Source organism: Dasypus novemcinctus, chromosome 31, assembly GCF_030445035.2.
Source record: "Dasypus novemcinctus isolate mDasNov1 chromosome 31, mDasNov1.1.hap2, whole genome shotgun sequence".
NCBI lineage: Eukaryota > Metazoa > Chordata > Mammalia > Cingulata > Dasypodidae > Dasypus > Dasypus novemcinctus.
The window spans coordinates 324,102-341,173 of NC_080703.1; positions in this window are offsets into that span (position 1 = coordinate 324,102).

Below are 17,072 nucleotides of genomic sequence, written 5' to 3' on the forward strand. Positions count from 1 at the left end.
TACCACCGCTAGGGGCCGCGGTTGGGAAAGAATGGTTCCTTCCTGGGTTCCAAGGCAGGGGGAGGGGCAGGGCCCCATGCAGAAGGGGCTGTGGGGGAGGGGACCCCTGGGCCAGTCCCGGGACGGGGCTGAGACCCTCTCTCCATCCGAGAGCGAGGGCTCACCTGGTCCAGGCCAAGAGTCTGCGTTGGGCCAGGCTGCCCCGGTCGGTCCCTCGGAAGAGGGGGCTTCCTCGCCAACCAAAGTCCCCGCGGCCTCGTCAAGCGGGGGCCTACCTAGGGCCGGCGTTGCCCTGCAGGTCTCTCCCACGCCAATGGTCACAGACGTGCTGACTCCCATGGCCGTCACCTCCGCCGTTTTGGGACGGGAAAACCTGGCCTTTCCCACAGGTGGCCTGAGGGCTTCTGCCTTGGCCGCCTGCCAGGCCCGGAGAGGCCTGTCTCTCAGAGAGGAGAGGCTCACAGTCTTCCCCTTCCTCGTCAGTGTCCACTCTTGCTCTGTGTTTCTTCTCTGGGATGAGAGGGGCGGGCCCCTGAGCACCCAGGCGACTCTCAGACATCAGCGTGCCCTTTCTCCTCTCGCCCGACTTTGTGGTACCGTACGAATGAACATTGATCTTTTCTCCGGGTTCGGGGGACCCAAAACGAAGCTGCTTACCTGTTGGGTTGTGAGGCTTTTCAGGGGAAAGCATTTCTGCTCCCTTGAGGCTCACTGCGCTCAATTGGGCTTACAGGTCCGGGTGTTCCGTGTACCAGGGACATTGTAAGCAGGCATCGCGACCGTCCAAAGCAGTTGCATGGGTTGTTTTGGCATTGACTCGAGCCACAGCCGCCAGGGTTTGAAACACACACACGAAAGGAAGAACTCATCATCTGAAGTAGCTTGGGCTCTGCCAGAGCACGCCACGCAGCCAGGTGATTTTCCTATTGGTTGTCGTGCCAAGCTACCATAGCAGGCAATTCCACAGGTATACTGTGCAGAGTTCCAAACGAAAGCAGATAGCCCCTGTCGCCGAGGCGCAGCTGCCTAGGCGATAAAGCCCCAGGCACTGGTGCTCCTGAGGGCTGCGGGGACAGCCAGGTCTACGCCGGTGGCAGGAGGCTCTGGGCCTCAGTGCCCTGCCAGTGGGCCCTACTTGAGTATAGGTGCTCTTGCATGGGGTGGAGTCGGTCTCAGGTGGGCCCTCCCTCCACAGGCCTCTCCTGTCCCCTTGGCTGAAGCCGAGCCCGGCACTGGGGGTTGGTGGCTGCGCAGGAGCCTTGAGTCTCTGGACAGGCCCCGTGCCAGCTGGGACCTGAGCCCCAGCCCAGCTGCAAGCCCTGCGCTCAAGTTCCTTGGCCTTGCCCAGGTCAGCTAAGAGGGAGGAGAAGATGGTCGTCAGCACAGCGGGAAGCAATAGTGCCGACACCTGGCAGCGGGAGAAGCGCCTCCAACAGCCCCGTGGGATCTAAGCCCCCTCTGGCTCCAGCCGCCGCCCCAGCCAGGCCTCTCCCCGCCCCCCCACGGCCGAGCCAGGACCAAGGCACAGGCGCCCAAGCCCGCCGGGCAGGCCACGCCCCCAGCCGCCCCCGCCCCCGGGCGCCCGGCGCCCCGCCCCCGGCAGACTCGCCCCGCCCACGCCCCGCCCCGCCTCCGTTGCTCTGGAGACCGTGGCTGCCGGCGGGAGGGGCCTAAGGCCTGGAGGTGGAAGACAGTGGTGATGAGGGGGAGAATTCTCCACTCGGGAGTTGTCCCCAGTGGTAGTGGCGGGACACGTGCGGCCACTAGACATCCTGCCGAAACCCACCCAAGGCACTCCCCGGAGCGTGTCGACTGCCAGGAAAACTCACCCGCCGGGCTTAGGGGTTAGCGGGGTTCCCAAACGCACACATCGAGTGCCCGCAAGAGGCCACGGGAAGGAAAGGGGTCGCTGGCCTGCTAGGACCCTGCTGGGTGGGGGCTGTGCTGGAAGAGAACCTCTGCTATGGTGTCGTGGACTGTTGTTTTCTCCTCTAAGTCTGATGAAAAGAAGAGACAGAGGAAGGAAGCTCCAGGAACAAGCAAGCGGCTCCGGTGCGGAAACTCAGAGCCCAAACTACCACCGCTAGGGGCCGCGGTTGGGAAAGAATGGTTCCTTCCTGGGTTCCAAGGCAGGGGGAGGGGCAGGGCCCCATGCAGAAGGGGCTGTGGGGGAGGGGAACCCTGGGCCAGTCCCGGGACTGGGCTGAGACCCTCTCTCCATCCGAGAGCGAGGACTCACCTGGTCCAGGCCAAGAGTCTGCGTTGGGCCAGGCTGCCCCGGTCGGTCCCTCGGAAGAGGGGGCTTCCTCGCCAACCAAAGTCCCCGCGGCCTCGTCAAGCGGGGGCCTACCTAGGGCCGGCGTTGCCCTGCAGGTCTCTCCCACGCCAATGGTCACAGACGTGCTGACTCCCATGGCCGTCACCTCCGCCGTTTTGGGACCGGAAAACCTGGCCTTTCCCACAGGTGGCCTGAGGGCTTCTGCCTTGGCCGCCTGCCAGGCCCGGAGAGGCCTGTCTCTCAGAGAGGAGAGGCTCACAGTCTTCCCCTTCCTCGTCAGTGTCCACTCTTGCTCTGTGTTTCTTCTCTGGGATGAGAGGGGCGGGCCCCTGAGCACCCAGGCGACTCTCAGACATCAGCGTGCCCTTTCTCCTCTCGCCCGACTTTGTGGTACCGTACGAATGAACATTGATCTTTTCTCCGGGTTCGGGGGACCCAAAACGAAGCTGCTTACCTGTTGGGTTGTGAGGCTTTTCAGGGGAAAGCATTTCTGCTCCCTTGAGGCTCACTGCGCTCAATTGGGCTTACAGGTCCGGGTGTTCCGTGTACCAGGGACATTGTAAGCAGGCATCGCGACCGTCCAAAGCAGTTGCATGGGTTGTTTTGGCATTGACTCGAGCCACAGCCGCCAGGGTTTGAAACACACACACGAAAGGAAGAACTCATCATCTGAAGTAGCTTGGGCTCTGCCAGAGCACGCCACGCAGCCAGGTGATTTTCCTATTGGTTGTCGTGCCAAGCTACCATAGCAGGCAATTCCACAGGTATACTGTGCAGAGTTCCAAACGAAAGCAGATAGCCCCTGTCGCCGAGGCGCAGCTGCCTAGGCGATAAAGCCCCAGGCACTGGTGCTCCTGAGGGCTGCGGGGACAGCCAGGTCTACGCCGGTGGCAGGAGGCTCTGGGCCTCAGTGCCCTGCCAGTGGGCCCTACTTGAGTATAGGTGCTCTTGCATGGGGTGGAGTCGGTCTCAGGTGGGCCCTCCCTCCACAGGCCTCTCCTGTCCCCTTGGCTGAAGCCGAGCCCGGCACTGGGGGTTGGTGCCTGCGCAGGAGCCTTGAGTCTCTGGACAGGCCCCGTGCCAGCTGGGACCTGAGCCCCAGCCCAGCTGCAAGCCCTGCGCTCAAGTTCCTTGGCCTTGCCCAGGTCAGCTAAGAGGGAGGAGAAGATGGTCGTCAGCACAGCGGGAAGCAATAGTGCCGACACCTGGCAGCGGGAGAAGCGCCTCCAACAGCCCCGTGGGATCTAAGCCCCCTCTGGCTCCAGCCGCCGCCCCAGCCAGGCCTCTCCCCGCCCCCCCACGGCCGAGCCAGGACCAAGGCACAGGCGCCCAAGCCCGCCGGGCAGGCCACGCCCCCAGCCGCCCCCGCCCCCGGGCGCCCGGCGCCCCGCCCCCGGCAGACTCGCCCCGCCCACGCCCCGCCCCGCCTCCGTTGCTCTGGAGACCGTGGCTGCCGGCGGGAGGGGCCTAAGGCCTGGAGGTGGAAGACAGTGGTGATGAGGGGGAGAATTCTCCACTCGGGAGTTGTCCCCAGTGGTAGTGGCGGGACACGTGCGGCCACTAGACATCCTGCCGAAACCCACCCAAGGCACTCCCCGGAGCGTGTCGACTGCCAGGAAAACTCACCCGCCGGGCTTAGGGGTTAGCGGGGTTCCCAAACGCACACATCGAGTGCCCGCAAGAGGCCACGGGAAGGAAAGGGGTCGCTGGCCTGCTAGGACCCTGCTGGGTGGGGGCTGTGCTGGAAGAGAACCTCTGCTATGGTGTCGTGGACTGTTGTTTTCTCCTCTAAGTCTGATGAAAAGAAGAGACAGAGGAAGGAAGCTCCAGGAACAAGCAAGCGGCTCCGGTGCGGAAACTCAGAGCCCAAACTACCACCGCTAGGGGCCGCGGTTGGGAAAGAATGGTTCCTTCCTGGGTTCCAAGGCAGGGGGAGGGGCAGGGCCCCATGCAGAAGGGGCTGTGGGGGAGGGGACCCCTGGGCCAGTCCCGGGACTGGGCTGAGACCCTCTCTCCATCCGAGAGCGAGGGCTCACCTGGTCCAGGCCAAGAGTCTGCGTTGGGCCAGGCTGCCCCGGTCGGTCCCTCGGAAGAGGGGGCTTCCTCGCCAACCAAAGTCCCCGCGGCCTCGTCAAGCGGGGGCCTACCTAGGGCCGGCGTTGCCCTGCAGGTCTCTCCCACGCCAATGGTCACAGACGTGCTGACTCCCATGGCCGTCACCTCCGCCGTTTTGGGACCGGAAAACCTGGCCTTTCCCACAGGTGGCCTGAGGGCTTCTGCCTTGGCCGCCTGCCAGGCCCGGAGAGGCCTGTCTCTCAGAGAGGAGAGGCTCACAGTCTTCCCCTTCCTCGTCAGTGTCCACTCTTGCTCTGTGTTTCTTCTCTGGGATGAGAGGGGCGGGCCCCTGAGCACCCAGGCGACTCTCAGACATCAGCGTGCCCTTTCTCCTCTCGCCCGACTTTGTGGTACCGTACGAATGAACATTGATCTTTTCTCCGGGTTCGGGGGACCCAAAACGAAGCTGCTTACCTGTTGGGTTGTGAGGCTTTTCAGGGGAAAGCATTTCTGCTCCCTTGAGGCTCACTGCGCTCAATTGGGCTTACAGGTCCGGGTGTTCCGTGTACCAGGGACATTGTAAGCAGGCATCGCGACCGTCCAAAGCAGTTGCATGGGTTGTTTTGGCATTGACTCGAGCCACAGCCGCCAGGGTTTGAAACACACACACGAAAGGAAGAACTCATCATCTGAAGTAGCTTGGGCTCTGCCAGAGCACGCCACGCAGCCAGGTGATTTTCCTATTGGTTGTCGTGCCAAGCTACCATAGCAGGCAATTCCACAGGTATACTGTGCAGAGTTCCAAACGAAAGCAGATAGCCCCTGTCGCCGAGGCGCAGCTGCCTAGGCGATAAAGCCCCAGGCACTGGTGCTCCTGAGGGCTGCGGGGACAGCCAGGTCTACGCCGGTGGCAGGAGGCTCTGGGCCTCAGTGCCCTGCCAGTGGGCCCTACTTGAGTATAGGTGCTCTTGCATGGGGTGGAGTCGGTCTCAGGTGGGCCCTCCCTCCACAGGCCTCTCCTGTCCCCTTGGCTGAAGCCGAGCCCGGCACTGGGGGTTGGTGCCTGCGCAGGAGCCTTGAGTCTCTGGACAGGCCCCGTGCCAGCTGGGACCTGAGCCCCAGCCCAGCTGCAAGCCCTGCGCTCAAGTTCCTTGGCCTTGCCCAGGTCAGCTAAGAGGGAGGAGAAGATGGTCGTCAGCACAGCGGGAAGCAATAGTGCCGACACCTGGCAGCGGGAGAAGCGCCTCCAACAGCCCCGTGGGATCTAAGCCCCCTCTGGCTCCAGCCGCCGCCCCAGCCAGGCCTCTCCCCGCCCCCCCACGGCCGAGCCAGGACCAAGGCACAGGCGCCCAAGCCCGCCGGGCAGGCCACGCCCCCAGCCGCCCCCGCCCCCGGGCGCCCGGCGCCCCGCCCCCGGCAGACTCGCCCCGCCCACGCCCCGCCCCGCCTCCGTTGCTCTGGAGACCGTGGCTGCCGGCGGGAGGGGCCTAAGGCCTGGAGGTGGAAGACAGTGGTGATGAGGGGGAGAATTCTCCGCTCGGGAGTTGTCCCCAGTGGTAGTGGCGGGACACGTGCGGCCACTAGACATCCTGCCGAAACCCACCCAAGGCACTCCCCGGAGCGTGTCGACTGCCAGGAAAACTCACCCGCCGGGCTTAGGGGTTAGCGGGGTTCCCAAACGCACACATCGAGTGCCCGCAAGAGGCCACGGGAAGGAAAGGGGTCGCTGGCCTGCTAGGACCCTGCTGGGTGGGGGCTGTGCTGGAAGAGAACCTCTGCTATGGTGTCGTGGACTGTTGTTTTCTCCTCTAAGTCTGATGAAAAGAAGAGACAGAGGAAGGAAGCTCCAGGAACAAGCAAGCGGCTCCGGTGCGGAAACTCAGAGCCCAAACTACCACCGCTAGGGGCCGCGGTTGGGAAAGAATGGTTCCTTCCTGGGTTCCAAGGCAGGGGGAGGGGCAGGGCCCCATGCAGAAGGGGCTGTGGGGGAGGGGAACCCTGGGCCAGTCCCGGGACTGGGCTGAGACCCTCTCTCCATCCGAGAGCGAGGACTCACCTGGTCCAGGCCAAGAGTCTGCGTTGGGCCAGGCTGCCCCGGTCGGTCCCTCGGAAGAGGGGGCTTCCTCGCCAACCAAAGTCCCCGCGGCCTCGTCAAGCGGGGGCCTACCTAGGGCCGGCGTTGCCCTGCAGGTCTCTCCCACGCCAATGGTCACAGACGTGCTGACTCCCATGGCCGTCACCTCCGCCGTTTTGGGACCGGAAAACCTGGCCTTTCCCACAGGTGGCCTGAGGGCTTCTGCCTTGGCCGCCTGCCAGGCCCGGAGAGGCCTGTCTCTCAGAGAGGAGAGGCTCACAGTCTTCCCCTTCCTCGTCAGTGTCCACTCTTGCTCTGTGTTTCTTCTCTGGGATGAGAGGGGCGGGCCCCTGAGCACCCAGGCGACTCTCAGACATCAGCGTGCCCTTTCTCCTCTCGCCCGACTTTGTGGTACCGTACGAATGAACATTGATCTTTTCTCCGGGTTCGGGGGACCCAAAACGAAGCTGCTTACCTGTTGGGTTGTGAGGCTTTTCAGGGGAAAGCATTTCTGCTCCCTTGAGGCTCACTGCGCTCAATTGGGCTTACAGGTCCGGGTGTTCCGTGTACCAGGGACATTGTAAGCAGGCATCGCGACCGTCCAAAGCAGTTGCATGGGTTGTTTTGGCATTGACTCGAGCCACAGCCGCCAGGGTTTGAAACACACACACGAAAGGAAGAACTCATCATCTGAAGTAGCTTGGGCTCTGCCAGAGCACGCCACGCAGCCAGGTGATTTTCCTATTGGTTGTCGTGCCAAGCTACCATAGCAGGCAATTCCACAGGTATACTGTGCAGAGTTCCAAACGAAAGCAGATAGCCCCTGTCGCCGAGGCGCAGCTGCCTAGGCGATAAAGCCCCAGGCACTGGTGCTCCTGAGGGCTGCGGGGACAGCCAGGTCTACGCCGGTGGCAGGAGGCTCTGGGCCTCAGTGCCCTGCCAGTGGGCCCTACTTGAGTATAGGTGCTCTTGCATGGGGTGGAGTCGGTCTCAGGTGGGCCCTCCCTCCACAGGCCTCTCCTGTCCCCTTGGCTGAAGCCGAGCCCGGCACTGGGGGTTGGTGCCTGCGCAGGAGCCTTGAGTCTCTGGACAGGCCCCGTGCCAGCTGGGACCTGAGCCCCAGCCCAGCTGCAAGCCCTGCGCTCAAGTTCCTTGGCCTTGCCCAGGTCAGCTAAGAGGGAGGAGAAGATGGGCGTCAGCACAGCGGGAAGCAATAGTGCCGACACCTGGCAGCGGGAGAAGCGCCTCCAACAGCCCCGTGGGATCTAAGCCCCCTCTGGCTCCAGCCGCCGCCCCAGCCAGGCCTCTCCCCGCCCCCCCACGGCCGAGCCAGGACCAAGGCACAGGCGCCCAAGCCCGCCGGGCAGGCCACGCCCCCAGCCGCCCCCGCCCCCGGGCGCCCGGCGCCCCGCCCCCGGCAGACTCGCCCCGCCCACGCCCCGCCCCGCCTCCGTTGCTCTGGAGACCGTGGCTGCCGGCGGGAGGGGCCTAAGGCCTGGAGGTGGAAGACAGTGGTGATGAGGGGGAGAATTCTCCACTCGGGAGTTGTCCCCAGTGGTAGTGGCGGGACACGTGCGGCCACTAGACATCCTGCCGAAACCCACCCAAGGCACTCCCCGGAGCGTGTCGACTGCCAGGAAAACTCACCCGCCGGGCTTAGGGGTTAGCGGGGTTCCCAAACGCACACATCGAGTGCCCGCAAGAGGCCACGGGAAGGAAAGGGGTCGCTGGCCTGCTAGGACCCTGCTGGGTGGGGGCTGTGCTGGAAGAGAACCTCTGCTATGGTGCCGTGGACTGTTGTTTTCTCCTCTAAGTCTGATGAAAAGAAGAGACAGAGGAAGGAAGCTCCAGGAACAAGCAAGCGGCTCCGGTGCGGAAACTCAGAGCCCAAACTACCACCGCTAGGGGCCGCGGTTGGGAAAGAATGGTTCCTTCCTGGGTTCCAAGGCAGGGGGAGGGGCAGGGCCCCATGCAGAAGGGGCTGTGGGGGAGGGGACCCCTGGGCCAGTCCCGGGACTGGGCTGAGACCCTCTCTCCATCCGAGAGCGAGGGCTCACCTGGTCCAGGCCAAGAGTCTGCGTTGGGCCAGGCTGCCCCGGTCGGTCCCTCGGAAGAGGGGGCTTCCTCGCCAACCAAAGTCCCCGCGGCCTCGTCAAGCGGGGGCCTACCTAGGGCCGGCGTTGCCCTGCAGGTCTCTCCCACGCCAATGGTCACAGACGTGCTGACTCCCATGGCCGTCACCTCCGCCGTTTTGGGACGGGAAAACCTGGCCTTTCCCACAGGTGGCCTGAGGGCTTCTGCCTTGGCCGCCTGCCAGGCCCGGAGAGGCCTGTCTCTCAGAGAGGAGAGGCTCACAGTCTTCCCCTTCCTCGTCAGTGTCCACTCTTGCTCTGTGTTTCTTCTCTGGGATGAGAGGGGCGGGCCCCTGAGCACCCAGGCGACTCTCAGACATCAGCGTGCCCTTTCTCCTCTCGCCCGACTTTGTGGTACCGTACGAATGAACATTGATCTTTTCTCCGGGTTCGGGGGACCCAAAACGAAGCTGCTTACCTGTTGGGTTGTGAGGCTTTTCAGGGGAAAGCATTTCTGCTCCCTTGAGGCTCACTGCGCTCAATTGGGCTTACAGGTCCGGGTGTTCCGTGTACCAGGGACATTGTAAGCAGGCATCGCGACCGTCCAAAGCAGTTGCATGGGTTGTTTTGGCATTGACTCGAGCCACAGCCGCCAGGGTTTGAAACACACACACGAAAGGAAGAACTCATCATCTGAAGTAGCTTGGGCTCTGCCAGAGCACGCCACGCAGCCAGGTGATTTTCCTATTGGTTGTCGTGCCAAGCTACCATAGCAGGCAATTCCACAGGTATACTGTGCAGAGTTCCAAACGAAAGCAGATAGCCCCTGTCGCCGAGGCGCAGCTGCCTAGGCGATAAAGCCCCAGGCACTGGTGCTCCTGAGGGCTGCGGGGACAGCCAGGTCTACGCCGGTGGCAGGAGGCTCTGGGCCTCAGTGCCCTGCCAGTGGGCCCTACTTGAGTATAGGTGCTCTTGCATGGGGTGGAGTCGGTCTCAGGTGGGCCCTCCCTCCACAGGCCTCTCCTGTCCCCTTGGCTGAAGCCGAGCCCGGCACTGGGGGTTGGTGGCTGCGCAGGAGCCTTGAGTCTCTGGACAGGCCCCGTGCCAGCTGGGACCTGAGCCCCAGCCCAGCTGCAAGCCCTGCGCTCAAGTTCCTTGGCCTTGCCCAGGTCAGCTAAGAGGGAGGAGAAGATGGTCGTCAGCACAGCGGGAAGCAATAGTGCCGACACCTGGCAGCGGGAGAAGCGCCTCCAACAGCCCCGTGGGATCTAAGCCCCCTCTGGCTCCAGCCGCCGCCCCAGCCAGGCCTCTCCCCGCCCCCCCACGGCCGAGCCAGGACCAAGGCACAGGCGCCCAAGCCCGCCGGGCAGGCCACGCCCCCAGCCGCCCCCGCCCCCGGGCGCCCGGCGCCCCGCCCCTGGCAGACTCGCCCCGCCCACGCCCCGCCCCGCCTCCGTTGCTCTGGAGACCGTGGCTGCCGGCGGGAGGGGCCTAAGGCCTGGAGGTGGAAGACAGTGGTGATGAGGGGGAGAATTCTCCGCTCGGGAGTTGTCCCCAGTGGTAGTGGCGGGACACGTGCGGCCACTAGACATCCTGCCGAAACCCACCCAAGGCACTCCCCGGAGCGTGTCGACTGCCAGGAAAACTCACCCGCCGGGCTTAGGGGTTAGCGGGGTTCCCAAACGCACACATCGAGTGCCCGCAAGAGGCCACGGGAAGGAAAGGGGTCGCTGGCCTGCTAGGACCCTGCTGGGTGGGGGCTGTGCTGGAAGAGAACCTCTGCTATGGTGTCGTGGACTGTTGTTTTCTCCTCTAAGTCTGATGAAAAGAAGAGACAGAGGAAGGAAGCTCCAGGAACAAGCAAGCGGCTCCGGTGCGGAAACTCAGAGCCCAAACTACCACCGCTAGGGGCCGCGGTTGGGAAAGAATGGTTCCTTCCTGGGTTCCAAGGCAGGGGGAGGGGCAGGGCCCCATGCAGAAGGGGCTGTGGGGGAGGGGACCCCTGGGCCAGTCCCGGGACTGGGCTGAGACCCTCTCTCCATCCGAGAGCGAGGGCTCACCTGGTCCAGGCCAAGAGTCTGCGTTGGGCCAGGCTGCCCCGGTCGGTCCCTCGGAAGAGGGGGCTTCCTCGCCAACCAAAGTCCCCGCGGCCTCGTCAAGCGGGGGCCTACCTAGGGCCGGCGTTGCCCTGCAGGTCTCTCCCACGCCAATGGTCACAGACGTGCTGACTCCCATGGCCGTCACCTCCGCCGTTTTGGGACGGGAAAACCTGGCCTTTCCCACAGGTGGCCTGAGGGCTTCTGCCTTGGCCGCCTGCCAGGCCCGGAGAGGCCTGTCTCTCAGAGAGGAGAGGCTCACAGTCTTCCCCTTCCTCGTCAGTGTCCACTCTTGCTCTGTGTTTCTTCTCTGGGATGAGAGGGGCGGGCCCCTGAGCACCCAGGCGACTCTCAGACATCAGCGTGCCCTTTCTCCTCTCGCCCGACTTTGTGGTACCGTACGAATGAACATTGATCTTTTCTCCGGGTTCGGGGGACCCAAAACGAAGCTGCTTACCTGTTGGGTTGTGAGGCTTTTCAGGGGAAAGCATTTCTGCTCCCTTGAGGCTCACTGCGCTCAATTGGGCTTACAGGTCCGGGTGTTCCGTGTACCAGGGACATTGTAAGCAGGCATCGCGACCGTCCAAAGCAGTTGCATGGGTTGTTTTGGCATTGACTCGAGCCACAGCCGCCAGGGTTTGAAACACACACACGAAAGGAAGAACTCATCATCTGAAGTAGCTTGGGCTCTGCCAGAGCACGCCACGCAGCCAGGTGATTTTCCTATTGGTTGTCGTGCCAAGCTACCATAGCAGGCAATTCCACAGGTATACTGTGCAGAGTTCCAAACGAAAGCAGATAGCCCCTGTCGCCGAGGCGCAGCTGCCTAGGCGATAAAGCCCCAGGCACTGGTGCTCCTGAGGGCTGCGGGGACAGCCAGGTCTACGCCGGTGGCAGGAGGCTCTGGGCCTCAGTGCCCTGCCAGTGGGCCCTACTTGAGTATAGGTGCTCTTGCATGGGGTGGAGTCGGTCTCAGGTGGGCCCTCCCTCCACAGGCCTCTCCTGTCCCCTTGGCTGAAGCCGAGCCCGGCACTGGGGGTTGGTGCCTGCGCAGGAGCCTTGAGTCTCTGGACAGGCCCCGTGCCAGCTGGGACCTGAGCCCCAGCCCAGCTGCAAGCCCTGCGCTCAAGTTCCTTGGCCTTGCCCAGGTCAGCTAAGAGGGAGGAGAAGATGGTCGTCAGCACAGCGGGAAGCAATAGTGCCGACACCTGGCAGCGGGAGAAGCGCCTCCAACAGCCCCGTGGGATCTAAGCCCCCTCTGGCTCCAGCCGCCGCCCCAGCCAGGCCTCTCCCCGCCCCCCCACGGCCGAGCCAGGACCAAGGCACAGGCGCCCAAGCCCGCCGGGCAGGCCACGCCCCCAGCCGCCCCCGCCCCCGGGCGCCCGGCGCCCCGCCCCCGGCAGACTCGCCCCGCCCACGCCCCGCCCCGCCTCCGTTGCTCTGGAGACCGTGGCTGCCGGCGGGAGGGGCCTAAGGCCTGGAGGTGGAAGACAGTGGTGATGAGGGGGAGAATTCTCCGCTCGGGAGTTGTCCCCAGTGGTAGTGGCGGGACACGTGCGGCCACTAGACATCCTGCCGAAACCCACCCAAGGCACTCCCCGGAGCGTGTCGACTGCCAGGAAAACTCACCCGCCGGGCTTAGGGGTTAGCGGGGTTCCCAAACGCACACATCGAGTGCCCGCAAGAGGCCACGGGAAGGAAAGGGGTCGCTGGCCTGCTAGGACCCTGCTGGGTGGGGGCTGTGCTGGAAGAGAACCTCTGCTATGGTGTCGTGGACTGTTGTTTTCTCCTCTAAGTCTGATGAAAAGAAGAGACAGAGGAAGGAAGCTCCAGGAACAAGCAAGCGGCTCCGGTGCGGAAACTCAGAGCCCAAACTACCACCGCTAGGGGCCGCGGTTGGGAAAGAATGGTTCCTTCCTGGGTTCCAAGGCAGGGGGAGGGGCAGGGCCCCATGCAGAAGGGGCTGTGGGGGAGGGGACCCCTGGGCCAGTCCCGGGACTGGGCTGAGACCCTCTCTCCATCCGAGAGCGAGGGCTCACCTGGTCCAGGCCAAGAGTCTGCGTTGGGCCAGGCTGCCCCGGTCGGTCCCTCGGAAGAGGGGGCTTCCTCGCCAACCAAAGTCCCCGCGGCCTCGTCAAGCGGGGGCCTACCTAGGGCCGGCGTTGCCCTGCAGGTCTCTCCCACGCCAATGGTCACAGACGTGCTGACTCCCATGGCCGTCACCTCCGCCGTTTTGGGACGGGAAAACCTGGCCTTTCCCACAGGTGGCCTGAGGGCTTCTGCCTTGGCCGCCTGCCAGGCCCGGAGAGGCCTGTCTCTCAGAGAGGAGAGGCTCACAGTCTTCCCCTTCCTCGTCAGTGTCCACTCTTGCTCTGTGTTTCTTCTCTGGGATGAGAGGGGCGGGCCCCTGAGCACCCAGGCGACTCTCAGACATCAGCGTGCCCTTTCTCCTCTCGCCCGACTTTGTGGTACCGTACGAATGAACATTGATCTTTTCTCCGGGTTCGGGGGACCCAAAACGAAGCTGCTTACCTGTTGGGTTGTGAGGCTTTTCAGGGGAAAGCATTTCTGCTCCCTTGAGGCTCACTGCGCTCAATTGGGCTTACAGGTCCGGGTGTTCCGTGTACCAGGGACATTGTAAGCAGGCATCGCGACCGTCCAAAGCAGTTGCATGGGTTGTTTTGGCATTGACTCGAGCCACAGCCGCCAGGGTTTGAAACACACACACGAAAGGAAGAACTCATCATCTGAAGTAGCTTGGGCTCTGCCAGAGCACGCCACGCAGCCAGGTGATTTTCCTATTGGTTGTCGTGCCAAGCTACCATAGCAGGCAATTCCACAGGTATACTGTGCAGAGTTCCAAACGAAAGCAGATAGCCCCTGTCGCCGAGGCGCAGCTGCCTAGGCGATAAAGCCCCAGGCACTGGTGCTCCTGAGGGCTGCGGGGACAGCCAGGTCTACGCCGGTGGCAGGAGGCTCTGGGCCTCAGTGCCCTGCCAGTGGGCCCTACTTGAGTATAGGTGCTCTTGCATGGGGTGGAGTCGGTCTCAGGTGGGCCCTCCCTCCACAGGCCTCTCCTGTCCCCTTGGCTGAAGCCGAGCCCGGCACTGGGGGTTGGTGGCTGCGCAGGAGCCTTGAGTCTCTGGACAGGCCCCGTGCCAGCTGGGACCTGAGCCCCAGCCCAGCTGCAAGCCCTGCGCTCAAGTTCCTTGGCCTTGCCCAGGTCAGCTAAGAGGGAGGAGAAGATGGTCGTCAGCACAGCGGGAAGCAATAGTGCCGACACCTGGCAGCGGGAGAAGCGCCTCCAACAGCCCCGTGGGATCTAAGCCCCCTCTGGCTCCAGCCGCCGCCCCAGCCAGGCCTCTCCCCGCCCCCCCACGGCCGAGCCAGGACCAAGGCACAGGCGCCCAAGCCCGCCGGGCAGGCCACGCCCCCAGCCGCCCCCGCCCCCGGGCGCCCGGCGCCCCGCCCCCGGCAGACTCGCCCCGCCCACGCCCCGCCCCGCCTCCGTTGCTCTGGAGACCGTGGCTGCCGGCGGGAGGGGCCTAAGGCCTGGAGGTGGAAGACAGTGGTGATGAGGGGGAGAATTCTCCACTCGGGAGTTGTCCCCAGTGGTAGTGGCGGGACACGTGCGGCCACTAGACATCCTGCCAAAACCCACCCAAGGCACTCCCCGGAGCGTGTCGACTGCCAGGAAAACTCACCCGCCGGGCTTAGGGGTTAGCGGGGTTCCCAAACGCACACATCGAGTGCCCGCAAGAGGCCACGGGAAGGAAAGGGGTCGCTGGCCTGCTAGGACCCTGCTGGGTGGGGGCTGTGCTGGAAGAGAACCTCTGCTATGGTGTCGTGGACTGTTGTTTTCTCCTCTAAGTCTGATGAAAAGAAGAGACAGAGGAAGGAAGCTCCAGGAACAAGCAAGCGGCTCCGGTGCGGAAACTCAGAGCCCAAACTACCACCGCTAGGGGCCGCGGTTGGGAAAGAATGGTTCCTTCCTGGGTTCCAAGGCAGGGGGAGGGGCAGGGCCCCATGCAGAAGGGGCTGTGGGGGAGGGGACCCCTGGGCCAGTCCCGGGACTGGGCTGAGACCCTCTCTCCATCCGAGAGCGAGGGCTCACCTGGTCCAGGCCAAGAGTCTGCGTTGGGCCAGGCTGCCCCGGTCGGTCCCTCGGAAGAGGGGGCTTCCTCGCCAACCAAAGTCCCCGCGGCCTCGTCAAGCGGGGGCCTACCTAGGGCCGGCGTTGCCCTGCAGGTCTCTCCCACGCCAATGGTCACAGACGTGCTGACTCCCATGGCCGTCACCTCCGCCGTTTTGGGACGGGAAAACCTGGCCTTTCCCACAGGTGGCCTGAGGGCTTCTGCCTTGGCCGCCTGCCAGGCCCGGAGAGGCCTGTCTCTCAGAGAGGAGAGGCTCACAGTCTTCCCCTTCCTCGTCAGTGTCCACTCTTGCTCTGTGTTTCTTCTCTGGGATGAGAGGGGCGGGCCCCTGAGCACCCAGGCGACTCTCAGACATCAGCGTGCCCTTTCTCCTCTCGCCCGACTTTGTGGTACCGTACGAATGAACATTGATCTTTTCTCCGGGTTCGGGGGACCCAAAACGAAGCTGCTTACCTGTTGGGTTGTGAGGCTTTTCAGGGGAAAGCATTTCTGCTCCCTTGAGGCTCACTGCGCTCAATTGGGCTTACAGGTCCGGGTGTTCCGTGTACCAGGGACATTGTAAGCAGGCATCGCGACCGTCCAAAGCAGTTGCATGGGTTGTTTTGGCATTGACTCGAGCCACAGCCGCCAGGGTTTGAAACACACACACGAAAGGAAGAACTCATCATCTGAAGTAGCTTGGGCTCTGCCAGAGCACGCCACGCAGCCAGGTGATTTTCCTATTGGTTGTCGTGCCAAGCTACCATAGCAGGCAATTCCACAGGTATACTGTGCAGAGTTCCAAACGAAAGCAGATAGCCCCTGTCGCCGAGGCGCAGCTGCCTAGGCGATAAAGCCCCAGGCACTGGTGCTCCTGAGGGCTGCGGGGACAGCCAGGTCTACGCCGGTGGCAGGAGGCTCTGGGCCTCAGTGCCCTGCCAGTGGGCCCTACTTGAGTATAGGTGCTCTTGCATGGGGTGGAGTCGGTCTCAGGTGGGCCCTCCCTCCACAGGCCTCTCCTGTCCCCTTGGCTGAAGCCGAGCCCGGCACTGGGGGTTGGTGGCTGCGCAGGAGCCTTGAGTCTCTGGACAGGCCCCGTGCCAGCTGGGACCTGAGCCCCAGCCCAGCTGCAAGCCCTGCGCTCAAGTTCCTTGGCCTTGCCCAGGTCAGCTAAGAGGGAGGAGAAGATGGTCGTCAGCACAGCGGGAAGCAATAGTGCCGACACCTGGCAGCGGGAGAAGCGCCTCCAACAGCCCCGTGGGATCTAAGCCCCCTCTGGCTCCAGCCGCCGCCCCAGCCAGGCCTCTCCCCGCCCCCCCACGGCCGAGCCAGGACCAAGGCACAGGCGCCCAAGCCCGCCGGGCAGGCCACGCCCCCAGCCGCCCCCGCCCCCGGGCGCCCGGCGCCCCGCCCCCGGCAGACTCGCCCCGCCCACGCCCCGCCCCGCCTCCGTTGCTCTGGAGACCGTGGCTGCCGGCGGGAGGGGCCTAAGGCCTGGAGGTGGAAGACAGTGGTGATGAGGGGGAGAATTCTCCACTCGGGAGTTGTCCCCAGTGGTAGTGGCGGGACACGTGCGGCCACTAGACATCCTGCCGAAACCTACCCAAGGCACTCCCCGGAGCGTGTCGACTGCCAGGAAAACTCACCCGCCGGGCTTAGGGGTTAGCGGGGTTCCCAAACGCACACATCGAGTGCCCGCAAGAGGCCACGGGAAGGAAAGGGGTCGCTGGCCTGCTAGGACCCTGCTGGGTGGGGGCTGTGCTGGAAGAGAACCTCTGCTATGGTGTCGTGGACTGTTGTTTTCTCCTCTAAGTCTGATGAAAAGAAGAGACAGAGGAAGGAAGCTCCAGGAACAAGCAAGCGGCTCCGGTGCGGAAACTCAGAGCCCAAACTACCACCGCTAGGGGCCGCGGTTGGGAAAGAATGGTTCCTTCCTGGGTTCCAAGGCAGGGGGAGGGGCAGGGCCCCATGCAGAAGGGGCTGTGGGGGAGGGGACCCCTGGGCCAGTCCCGGGACTGGGCTGAGACCCTCTCTCCATCCGAGAGCGAGGGCTCACCTGGTCCAGGCCAAGAGTCTGCGTTGGGCCAGGCTGCCCCGGTCGGTCCCTCGGAAGAGGGGGCTTCCTCGCCAACCAAAGTCCCCGCGGCCTCGTCAAGCGGGGGCCTACCTAGGGCCGGCGTTGCCCTGCAGGTCTCTCCCACGCCAATGGTCACAGACGTGCTGACTCCCATGGCCGTCACCTCCGCCGTTTTGGGACGGGAAAACCTGGCCTTTCCCACAGGTGGCCTGAGGGCTTCTGCCTTGGCCGCCTGCCAGGCCCGGAGAGGCCTGTCTCTCAGAGAGGAGAGGCTCACAGTCTTCCCC